Below are 12,637 nucleotides of genomic sequence, written 5' to 3'. Positions count from 1 at the left end.
GTCTGCGTCTGGTCTTTGTTGCTGCCCGCGGGCTTTCTCTAGTTGCGGCGAGTGGGGGCTACTCTTCGTTGCGGTGCACGGGCTTCTCATTGCGGTGGCTTCTCTTGTTGCAGAGCACGGGCTCTAGGGCACACAGGCTTCAGTAGTTGCAGCACACGGGCTCAGTAGTTGTGGCTCACGGGCTTAGTTGCTCCTCGGCATGTGGGATCTTCCCGGACCAGGGCTCGAACCCGTGTCTCCTGCATTGGCAGGCAGATTCTTAACCACTGTGCCACCAGGGAAGCCCGTTTTTTTTTTTTTTTTATCTTTTTTTTACAGAGGAAGAAACTTTTAACCGCGGCTCGTGCCCGTCTCTGGAGCTCTGGAGCAATTTAGAGGAGCTCGAGTGATTTTCCCAAACTCAAGCAATTAATGATTTTTTTTTTTTTTTTTTGCGGTACGCGGGCCTCTCACTATTGTGGCCTCTCCCATTGCGGAGCACAGGCTCCGGACGTGCAGGCTCAGCGGCCATGGCTCACGGGCCCAGCCGCTCCGCTGCACGTGGGATCTTCCCGGACCGGGGCACGAACCCGTGTCCCCTGCATCGGCAGGCAGACTCTCAACCACTGTGCCACCAGGGAAGCCCAATTAATGGTTTTTGAAGCTAGCAGTAGAATTAAAATTTTCTGGCTATGAATAGGCAGCTGTAGACTCTTAAACCAATTAATATTTCATTTTTAAGGACAAACATAGCCAAGTAAAGCAGCTGCAGTCCCTTGTAACCAGAAAAATGAGGAGAAAATGCCTTGGAGAAAATGAAGTCAGAAGTTGGACAATCAGGTGGTGATAGGCACCCCCCAGGTTGCTATCTGCTGATGGGCGTGCACTTTCACAAAGGAGCCAATGGTCTAGGGACACCCTGAAAATCCAGGGGTGTGGTACCCATGGAGAGAATTGTTCCAGCTGGCCTCCAGCCTCCCATGCTGGAGGGCCAATCCTTACTGGACGAGCTCCAAACTACCCTGAGAGGCACCAGCCACTACTGTGCTAGTGTGTCAGCTTCAGAGCCAGACTTTCTCCTGACTCACATAAACACAGCCCAAATGTGCAGCTCCAGCGCCAAGTCTCCACTCCCGACTCACAAAATTTCTGTTGAAATTGTTAGTTATTTCAAATCTGGTTGCTTAAAATGGCTTACTCTGCTTTACAGACTTTCATTACTCTTCTGTGGTTAGGTAGCAGTTCTCCTAAGAAGCAGTCATCCTTAGAGCCCTCCTGGCTTAGAGAGAGTGGCACTTGGATGGATCAGGTTAGCTCCTGGGGCTTATGTTCCGATACAGTGTGTTGGACAAGCAGTTGGACCTAGGTCCCATCCTCACCAACATGCAGAGAAGAACTTTCCAATCACAAGACAGATCCAAATATACATGGTGATCTAGGTTTTGATACATGAATGTGGGATCCAGAACGTAAACCAGGGGAGTCTTAAATCTTCAGCCAGCATTAGTAGTGGGTATAGGGAGATAATGACATTTTCTGAAATTTTGGAATCTGGGCTGAGAGGGGAGCAAAAATAGAACCTAGGAAGTTCTGGTGGAGATTTTAAGAAAGTCACAGTCAGAGTTAGAGTGACAAAACGGAGAGATAGACGGAAGTGAAAAAGAGAATGGTGGTTGAATAAATGATACAGCATCTAGCATCTTGTTAAGGGTGACAGGAAAATGTAAATATACTGTAGTGCTTATTTTGCTTCTTTGTTTCGGGTTTTTATTTTGGGTGTTCAACCTTTCCATTTGCTTTTGATAATAGCACCTGAATTTCCATGTGGAAATGATCTTTCTCCCATTAAATACAGTCTAATGGTCAATGAAGTCCAGTTGGAAATTCCCTGCTTGAATTTTTAATTATGAGCAGAATGATGAAAGGCTGTTAATTATTGGAATTAATTCATTATGGCATCAGTTCCTGGGGAAACACTATAGTTCCTGTTACCTAAGCTCTCTGGAGCAGTCTATTTTCTGTATGTTGCATGCCTGGTTTCCAAGCTTTTTTTCAATCCTGTGACTTCCTAATAGCCTTTCGATAAATTACCCATTTGTTTAAGTTAGTTAGTTTATGGTAATCACAGCCAAAGAACTAATACTCAAATAGTCCAGATTAGGTAAAGTAATTAAAGTTGAGCCTTGTGATGTTCACAGTACCAGCAGTATACTGAAACAATACAAGCAATCCTATTTTTGAGAGGAGAATGGAGCTGTAATTCCCCCAAATTAAAATGATCAGGAGTGGAGAAGGTCGTTGGAGGGGGTGAAGAATGTGAGTTGATTGCTTTTTCCCTCCAGCATTTTATTATGAAAAATTGTAAACATACAACAAAGCTGATAAATTTTACAGTGGACAGTCCTATGCCCACTATCTACATTCTATTATGAACATTTTGCTATACTTTCTTTTTTTTTTAATTGGAGTATAGTTGATTTACAGTGTTGTGTTAGTTTCTGCTGTAAGCGAAGTGAGTCCGTTATACATATACATATATCCACTTTTTTAGATTCTATTCCCATATAGGTCATTACAGAGTATTCAGTAGAGGTCCCTGTGCTATACAGTAGGTTTTTACTAGTTATCTATTTTATATATAGTAGTGGGTATATGTCAATCCCAATCTCCCAATTTATCCCTCCCCCCCTTTCCCCCTTGCTATACTTTCTTTGTGACATTTATCTATCCATCCCTCTAAGCATCTATTAATCCATCTTATTTTTGATGATGCAATTCAAAGTAGATTGCTGACCTCAATATACTGACATCAGTATGTTGTATCATGTATATATCATTAGCAAGAGTTGAATATTAATTTCTAGTTTTTTCTTTTGATGTAAAATTTACGTTCAGTGGAATTCACAAGTCTTAGGTGTTAATTTCGAGTTTTAACAAATGCATACACTGGTATAGCCCAAACGCCTATTAAGGTACAGAACATTACCTTCATTTAAGAAAGTTCCCTTGTGCTTTGTCCTAGACAATCCTTGCCCCTGTTTCCTACTCCCCCCCCCCGCTTCCAAAGTCAACCACTCTGATTTTTATCATGGTGCTGATTTCCTGTAATTGTGAAACAGGTGAGCCAAGAAGACAGATGCCTGGATCTCTGGTCATAGGGGTACTAAACCATTACTGGAAATGCAACTATGTGGAGATAATTATGTTTTGAACAGCTATTCTTTTTTTTTTTTTTTTTTGGCGGTACGCGAGCCTCTCACTGTTGTGGCCTCTCCCGTTGCGGAGCACAGGCTCCGGACGCGCAGGCTCAGCGGCCATGGCTCACGGGCCCAGCTGCTCCGCGGCATGTGGGATCTTCCCGGACCGGGGCACGAACCCGTGTCCTCTACATTGGCAGGCAGACTCTCAACCACTGCGCCACCAGGGAAGCCCTTGAACAGCTATTCTTAAGGAGAGTTCTGTAGGTGATCGAAGAGTGTTTTGCCTAGATAAGCTCTTCAGTTGAAAGGAGTTGGCTTCTAGGAAGCAAACTCTAGTCATAGTCACTGGGTTTCTGGTTCCAGGAGAATGCAGGAGGGGCTGAGGTCCTCCTGACTCAGCATTCAGCAGGGTTGCATATATACCTAAATTATATCTCTTTGAAGGCACACGAAAGATTAGCTACCTGTAGAGTCAAATTATCTGTTGTCCCTGGGCATGAAGAGAAAGGAAAACATGTGCTGAATAATGTAAGGCAATTCTGTTTATGCCACTTTAATTACTAACAAGGAGACATATGCTAGGTTTTACTATCATTCACTTGCTACAGAACACTTGACTGAGAAGACTGGAAAGAGAGTGTGGAGTTTAAATTCACAGATGGTAGGCTCTGGACAATGGAAAGGGATGGACTGGAATCTGGTAAAGACAGAATATCCTCCCTTTTCTCTACTTTTTTTTCCAGAGAAGACTTTGTGATGTTCTGTGGTTGTCATGAATTGGTGAAATTCCAGATTCTGATGTTTTCTGACTACTTCTCTACTACTATAATATTCCTTCACACTGACAGAGGGGTGATCTGAACACTTAGCATAATTCAATTTTAAGTTTGTGCCCACAGGTTCCTTAGTTTTTGCAAAAGGTTATTTTTACCTGGAAATTAAAATGTATGTTGTTCATTGAGATATCACCTCTCGTGTGTTAGAATGGTTATTACAAAAAGGCAAGAGATAAATGTTGGCAAGGATGTGGAGGAAAGGGGACCCTTCAGTGAGTGGAATGTAAATTGGTGCAGCCATTATGGAAAACAGTATGGAGGTTCCTCAAAAATTAAAAATAGAACCACCATTCTACCATTTGATCTACCATATGACCCAGGAATCCCACTCCTGGGTATATATCTGAAGGAGATGAAATCACAATCTTAAAGAGATATCTGCACTCCCATATTTATTACAGCATTATTCACAATAGCTGAGATATGGAAACAACCAAAATGTCCTGTGGCAGAGGAATGGATAAGGAAAATGTTGTATACATATGCAATGGAATATTATCCAGCCTTAAAAATGAAGGAAATTCTGCCATTTGTGACAATACAGGTGAACCTGGAGGGCATACGCTAAGTGAAATTAGTTGGATAGAGAAAGAAAAATACTGTATGGTATCACTTATATGTGGAATCTCAAAAAAAGAAAAAAAAAGCTGATTTCATAGAAACAGAATAGAATGGTGGTTGCCAGGGGCTGTGGATAGGGGGAGATAGGGAGATGTAGGTCAAAGGGTACAAACTTTCAGCTGTAAAATGAATAAGTTCTGAGGATCTGTTGTATACTTCAATATGCTGAGTAGATCTTAAGCACACTCAACACACGCACACACACACACACACACACACACACGAGTTAACCATGTAAGAGATGTATTAAATACCGTGATTTTGGTAATCATTTCCCAATGTCAAATCACAATATCAAATCATCATGTTGTACACTTTAAATAGTTACAATTATATTTTTCAGTTATTCTTCAATAAAGTTGGAAGAAAAAATAAAATGGAGATAATAGGGTTAAAAATATATGTGGTTACGGAACAGGAATAAAGACGCAGATGTAGAGAATGGGCTTGGGGACACGGGGAGGGAGAAGGGTAAGCTGGCATGAAGTGAGAGAGTAGCATTGACATATATACACTACCAAATGTAAAATACATAGCTAGGTGGAAGCAGCCACATAGCACAGGGAGATCAGCTCGGTGCTTTGTGACCACCTAGAGGGGTGGGATAGGGAGGGTGGGAGGGAGACACAAGAGGGAGGGAATATGGGGATATATGTATACGTATAGCTGATTCACTTTGTTATAAAGCAGCAACTAATACAACATTGTAAAGCAATTATACTCCAATAAAGATGTTAAAAAAATATATGTGGTTGCTAAATATTAGAGTACCATTTTTTTTTCTTCTTGAGGTTTATTATTTATCTATTCTACAAGAGCATCCTTTTTTTGGTGACCCTCCTTAAAAACTTGCAGTGTGGCTGAATCAAGATGAAAATGGGAATCTGTGGGTGACTGGCCATCACACACCCCTAATACTCACTTGAGGTTGGCTACTGTCCATTCTACCAGGAACTCTTAAGCCATGTGGAGCCGATTTTGTAGCAAATAATACTGCTGTTCTTTTGTAACTTAATATTTTAATCCTTTTAATTGCTTAAAATATTGTTTGCCATTTTGCACTCATGCTGCTGTCTATTTCACGTATCTCTCTAATTTCCTACCTGAGTCCAAAACTTTTATGCTAATGGTATAGATAATATATATTTTCCTTATCATTTTTAATCAGTATTATCTCTATCCATGAGTCAAAACGTTTTGCTTTTCACCTAGAGTTTTAAGGTGTTTTTGTGAAACTGAATTTATTTTTCTTTTTACCCTTTTTTGGCCCTTCCCTTATATTTGTGAATTATTATTTTTCACATATTTTCATTAAGTAGAATTTCTAGGTTTAATTACACAAGTTTTTTGTGGCTCTTTATTCACATTCCCATATATGAAGATGCCACATTTATTGTACCTTCATCTATATTCAGTGTTTTTTAAAAAACAGAGTTATTAATATCATGTATTTTGAAATACAGCTTTAGAACAGTAATCGTAGCTCTGCAGCAGGAAGACACAAAAGCATCTGGAAAAGTAGTTTCTGTCTCATTGACTGCCTATTAAAAGAATTTATTGGTTTGTAACCCAGAGGTTGCTGACCTCTGCAGTGGTCAGAAGTAGCACTTCCCTTTAATTCTAAATGAAAGGATCTGAGACCTCATTATGTTTGACCACAGGAAAGTTAGGCTTTTCCCATTTTCCTCTCCCTAAGGTCTCTGGGACTCCATATAGAATGCTCGAGTGTTTCCTAGATCAGTCCTGGATTTCACTGCATACTTGGGCCAGCGACCTCCCTCTGGTCTGCATCTCTAATCTTTGGATAACAATTTTTAATTTTTTCTTAACTGGTTCCTTAGGGCACTGCAGCTCACCTGTACACCTTCAACCTGAATATGGACATAAAACCATAGATGAATACCCAGAGCTCAGCTAAGATCAGGCTGTAACAGTGAACAAAACTCTACTAACAATACCAGATAACAGAAGGAGATTCAGTATAGAAAAGAAAATACTGGGTATTAGATATGAGTACTTCTGGGATTCATAAACCAAAACCTATTCCCCATTCCAGGACCCTTCAGGGCATCTGTCTTGTTTCCCCTGCCCTATTACCAAGTTGTAGGAACTGGTTCACGTTCTCCAAATGGGGTGTCTTTGACCTTGTGCCGTATTATGAGTCAGTGGCTTTCAATTCCTTAACAACCCAGCAAAGGGAAAAATCTCACCCTCTGTCAATCACTTTTAGCCCAACACCCCAATTAAAAACAAACAAAAATCTGTAGGTGAACACCTTTATCTATAATTAAGCCTCCATAAATTCCAAAGAGCTGATACTAAAAGACATAGAGATTGATTTTTAAAAATCATTAAGCAAAACACCATCATCAAGGAAATTAAAAAAAAAAAACCTGTGTAAGTATTGATTCAAAGTTGAAATGTAACTGAGTGAATATGAGAATAATATATGATAAAATATAACAGTGTTACTCAAAGTATCATAAGTCATAGTCATTGTGATTTGGAGAAAACACCAAAGAATAAATCTAAAAATAACTAGAACTAATAAAATAGTTGAGAAAGAACTCTGAGTTAAAGATAAATGTATAGGGGAGACCTTCAAGATGGCGGAGGAGTAAGACATGGAGATCACCTTCCTACCCACAAATACATCAGAAATACATCTACATGTGGAACTGCTCCTATAGAACACCCACTGAATGCTGGCAGAAGGCCTCAGACTTCTCAAAAGGCAAGAAACTCCCCACATACCTGGGTAGGGCAAAAGAAAAAAGAAAAAACAGACAAAAGAATAGGGACGGGACCTGCACCAGTGGGAGAGAGCTGTGAAGGAGGAGAGTTTTCCACACACTAGGAAGCCCCTTTGCGGGCGGAGACTGCGGGTGGCGGAGGGGGGAAGCTTCGGAGCCGCGGAGGAGAGCGCAGCTACAAGGGTGTGGAGGGCAAAGTGGAGCGATGCCCGCACAGAGGATCGGTGCCGACCGGCACTCACCAGCCCGAGAGGCTTGTCTGCTCACCCGCCGGGGCGGGCGGGGGCTGGGAGTTGAGGCTCCGGCTTCGGTCGGATCCCAGGGAGAGGACTGGGCTTGGCGTGTGAACACAGCCTGGAGGGGTTAGTGCACCACGGCTAACCGGGAGGGAGTCCGGGAAAAAGCCTGGAGCTGCCGAAGAGAAAAGAGACTTTTTTTTGCCTCTTTGTCTCCTGGTGCGCGAGGAGAGGGGATTAAGAGCACTGCTTAAAGGAGCTCCAGAGACGGGCACGAGCCGCGGCTAACAGCGTGGACCCCAGAGACGGGCATGAGACGCTAAGGCTCCTGTTGCACCACCAAAAGCCTGTGTGCGAGCACAGGTCACTACCCACACTTCCCCTCCCGGGAGCCTGTGCAGCCCGCCATGGACTGGGTCCTGTGATCCAGGGACAACTTTCTCGGGAAATCTCTCCCAGCAGCCTCAGGAACAGCAGATTAAAGCTCCACAATCAACTTGATGTACCCTGCATCTGTGGAATACCTGAATCGACAACGAATCATCCCAAATTGAGGAGGTGGACTTTGGGAGCAGCTGTAGACGTGGGGTTTGCTTTCTGCATCTAATTTGTTTTTGGTTTTATGTTTATCTTAGTTTAGTATTTGGAGATTATTATCATTGGTAGATTTGTTTATTGATTTGGTTGCTTGCTTCCTTTTTCTCTCTCTCTCTCTATATATTTTTTCCTTTTTCTCTTTTTGTGTGTATGTGTATGCTTCTTTGTGTGATTTTGTCTGTATAGCTTTGCTTTTACCATTTGTCCTAGGGTTCTGTCCATTTTTTTTGGTATAGTTTTTAGCACTGGTTATCATTGGTGGATTTGTTTTTGGTTTGGTTGTTCTCTTCTTTCTTTTTTTTTTTTACTTTTAAAATTTTGAATAATTTTTTATTTTTTATCTTAATAACTTTCTTTCTTTCTTTCTTTCTTTCCTTCTTTCTTTCTTCCTTTCTCTCTCTCTTCCTCCCTCCCTCCCTCCCTCCCTCTCTCTGTCTCTCTCTCTTTCTTTCTTTCTCCCTTTTCTTCTGAGCCATGTGACTGACAGGGTCTTGGTGCTTCAGCCAGGTGTCAGGCCTATGCCTCTGAGGTGGGAGAGCTGAGTTCAGGACACTGGTCCACCAGAGACCTCCTGACCCCATGTAATATCAAACAGCAAAAGCTATCCCAGAGATCTCCATCTCAACACTAAGACCCAACTCCACTCAACGACCAGCAAGCTACAGTGCTGGACATCCCATGCCAAACAACTAGCAAGACAGGAACACAACCCCACCCATTAGCAGAGAGGCTGCCTAAAATCATAATAAGGTCACAGACACCCCCAAAAACACTACCGGATGCAGTCTTGCCCACCAGAAAGACAAGATCCAGCCTCATCCACCAGAACACAGGCACTAGTCCCCTACACCAGGAAGCCTACACAACCCACTGAACCAACCTTACCCACTGGGGGCAGACACCAAAAAAAGCAGGAACTATGAACCTGCAGCCTGTGAAAAGGAGACACCACACACAGTAAGTTAAGAAAAATGAGAAGACAGAGAAACACACAGCAGTTGAAGGAGTAAGGTAAAAACCCACCAGACCTAACAAATGAAGAGGAAATAGGCAGTCTACCTGAAAAAGAATTCAGAATAATGATAGTAAAGATGATCCAAAATCTTGGAAATAGAATAGACAAAATGCAAGAAACAGTTAACAAGGACCTAGAAAAACTAAAGAGCAAACAAACAATGAAGAACAACACAATAAATGAAATGAAAAATTCTCTAGAAGGAATCAATAGCAGAATAACTGAGGCAGAAGAACGGATAAGTGACCTGGAAGTTAAAATAGTGGAAATAACTATTGCAGAGCAGAATAAAGAAAAAAGAATGAAAAAAATTAAGGACAGTCTCAGAGACATCTGGGACAACATTAAACACACCAACATTTGAATTATAGGAGTCCTAGAAGAAGAAGAGAAAAAGAAAGGGAGTGAGAAAATATTTGAAGAGATTATAGTTGAAAACTTCCCTAATATGGGAAAGGAAATAATCAAGTCCAGTAAGTGCAGAGAGTCCCATACAAGATAAACCCAAGGAGAAACATGCCAAGACACATATTAATCAAACTACCAAATATTAAATACAAAGAAAAAAATATTAAAAGCAGCAAGGGGAAAACAACAAATAACATACAAGGGAATCCCCATAAGGTTAATAGCGGATCTTTCAGCAGAAACTCTGCAAACCAGAAGGGAGTGGCAGGACATATTTAAAGTGATGAAAGGGAAGAACCTACAATCTAGATTACTCTACCCAGCAAAGATCTCATTCATATTCGATGGAGAAATCAAAACCTTTATAGACAAACAAAAGCTAAGAGAATTCAGCACCACAAAACCAGCTTTACAACAAATGCTAAAGGAACTTCTCTAGGGAGGAAACACAAGAGAAGGAAAAGTCCTACAATAACAAACCCAAAACAAGAAAACGGTAATAGGAACATACATATTGATAACTACCTTAAATGTAAACAGATTAAATGCTCCAACCAAAAGACATAGACTGGCTGAATAAATACAAAAACAAGACCTGTATATATGCTGTCTACAAGAGACCCACTTCAGACCTAGGGACACATGTAGACCGAACATGAGGGAATGGAAAAAGATATTCCATGCAAATGGAAATCAAAAGAAAGCTGGAGCAGCAATTCTCACAGCAGACAAAATAGACTTTAAAATGAAGACTATTACAAGAGACAAAGGAGGACACTACAGAATGATTAAGTGGTCAATCCAAGAAGAAGATATAACAATTGTAAGTATTTATTCACCCAACATAGGAGCACCTCAATACATAAGGCAAATGCTAACAGCCATCAAATGGGAAATCGACAGTAACACATTCATAGTAGGGGACTTTAACACCCTCCTTTCACTAATGGACAGATCATCCAAAATGAAAATAAATAGGGAAACACAAGCTTTAAATAATGCATTAAACAAGATGGACTTAATTGATATTTATAGGACATTCCATCCAAAAACAGCAGAATACACTTTCTTCTCAAGTGCTCATGGAACATTCTCCAGGATAGATCATATCTTGGGTCACAAATCAAGCCTTGGTAAATCTAAGAAAATTGAAATCATATCAAATATCTTTTCCTACCACAAAGCTATGAGACTAGATATCAATTACAGGAAAAAATCTGTAAGAAATGCAAACACATGGAGCTAAAAACACACTACTTAATAACCAAGAGATCACTGAAGAAATCAAAGAGGAAATCAAAAAATACCTAGAAACAAATGACAGTGAAAACACAACGACCCAAAACCTATTGAATGCAGCAAAAGCAGTTCTAAGAGGGAAGTTTATAGCAATACAATCCTACCTTAAGAAACAAGGAACATCTCAAATAAACAACCTAATCTTACACCTAAAGCAATTAGAGAAAGAAGAATAAAAAAACCCCAAAGTTAGCAGAAGGAAAGAAATCATAAAGAGCAGATCCGAAATAAATGAAAAAGAAATGAAGGAAACGATAACAAAGATCAATAAAACTAGAATCTGGTTCTTTGAGAAGATAAACAAAATTGATAAACCATTAGCCAGACTCATCAAGAAAAAAAGAGAGAAGACTCAAATCAACAGAATTAGAAATGAAAAAGGAGAAGCAACAACTGACCTTGCAGAAATCCAAAGGAATATGAGAGATTACTGCAAGCAACTCTATGCCAATAAAATGGACAACCTGGAAGAAATGGACAAATTCTTAGATGCACAACCTGCCAAGGCTGAATCAGGAAGAAATAGAAAATATGAACAGACCAATCACAAGCACTGCAATTGAGACTGGGATTAAAAATCTTCCAACAAACAAAAGCCCAGGACCAGATGGCTTCACAGGCAAATTCTATCAAACAATTTGGGAAGAGCTAACGCCTGTCTTTCTCAAACTCTTCCAAAATATAGCAGAGGGAGGAATACTCCCAAACTCATTCTACGAGGCCGCCATCACCCTGATACCAAAACCAGACAAAGACGTCACAAGAAAATAAAACTATTGGCCAATATCACTGATGAACATAAATGCAATAATCCTGAACAAAATACTAGCAAACGGAATCCAACAGAAAATTAAAAGGATCATACACCATGATCAAATGGGTTTATCCCAGGAATGCAAGGATTCTTCAGTATACGCGAATCAATCAATGTGATACACCATATTAACAAATTGAAGGAGAAAAACCATATGATCATGTCAATAGATGCGGAAAAAGCTTTCGACAAAATTCAACACCCATTTATGATAAAAACTCTCCAGAAGGTAGGCGTAGAGGGAACTTACCTCAACATCATAAAGGCCATATATGAGAAACCCACAGCCAACATCATTCTCAATGGTGAAAAACTGAAACCGTTTCCTATAAGATCAGGAACAAGACAAGGTTGTTCGCTTTCACCACTCTTATTCAACATAGTTTTGAAAGTTTCAGCCACAGCAATCAGAGAAGAAAAGGAAATAAAGGGAATCGAAATCAGAAAAGAAGAAGTAAAGCTGTCACTCTTTGCAGATGACATGATACTATACATAGAGAATCCTAAAGATGCTACCACGAAACTACTAGAGCTAATCAATGAATTTGGTAAAGTAGCAGGATACAAAATTAATGCACAGAAATCTCTTGCATTCCTTCCTCAACATCACTCATCGTTAGAGAAATGCAAATCAAAACTACAATGAGGTATCACCTCACACCAGTCAGAATGGCTATCATCAAAAAATCTACAAACAATAAATGCTGGAGAGGGTGTGGAGAAAGGGGAACACTCTTGCACTGTTGGTGGGAATGTAAATTGATACAGCCACTATGGAGAACAGTATGGAGGTTCCTTAAAAAACTAAAAATAGAACTACCATATGACCCAGCAATCCCAGTGCTGTGCATATACCCTAATTCAAAAAGAGTCATGTAC

Source organism: Monodon monoceros, unplaced genomic scaffold (assembly GCF_005190385.1).
Source record: "Monodon monoceros isolate NGI ecotype Baffin Bay Population unplaced genomic scaffold, NGI_Narwhal_1 Super_Scaffold_5, whole genome shotgun sequence".
In the NCBI taxonomy this organism is placed as follows: domain Eukaryota; kingdom Metazoa; phylum Chordata; class Mammalia; order Artiodactyla; family Monodontidae; genus Monodon; species Monodon monoceros.
This window is presented reverse-complemented; position numbering follows the sequence as displayed.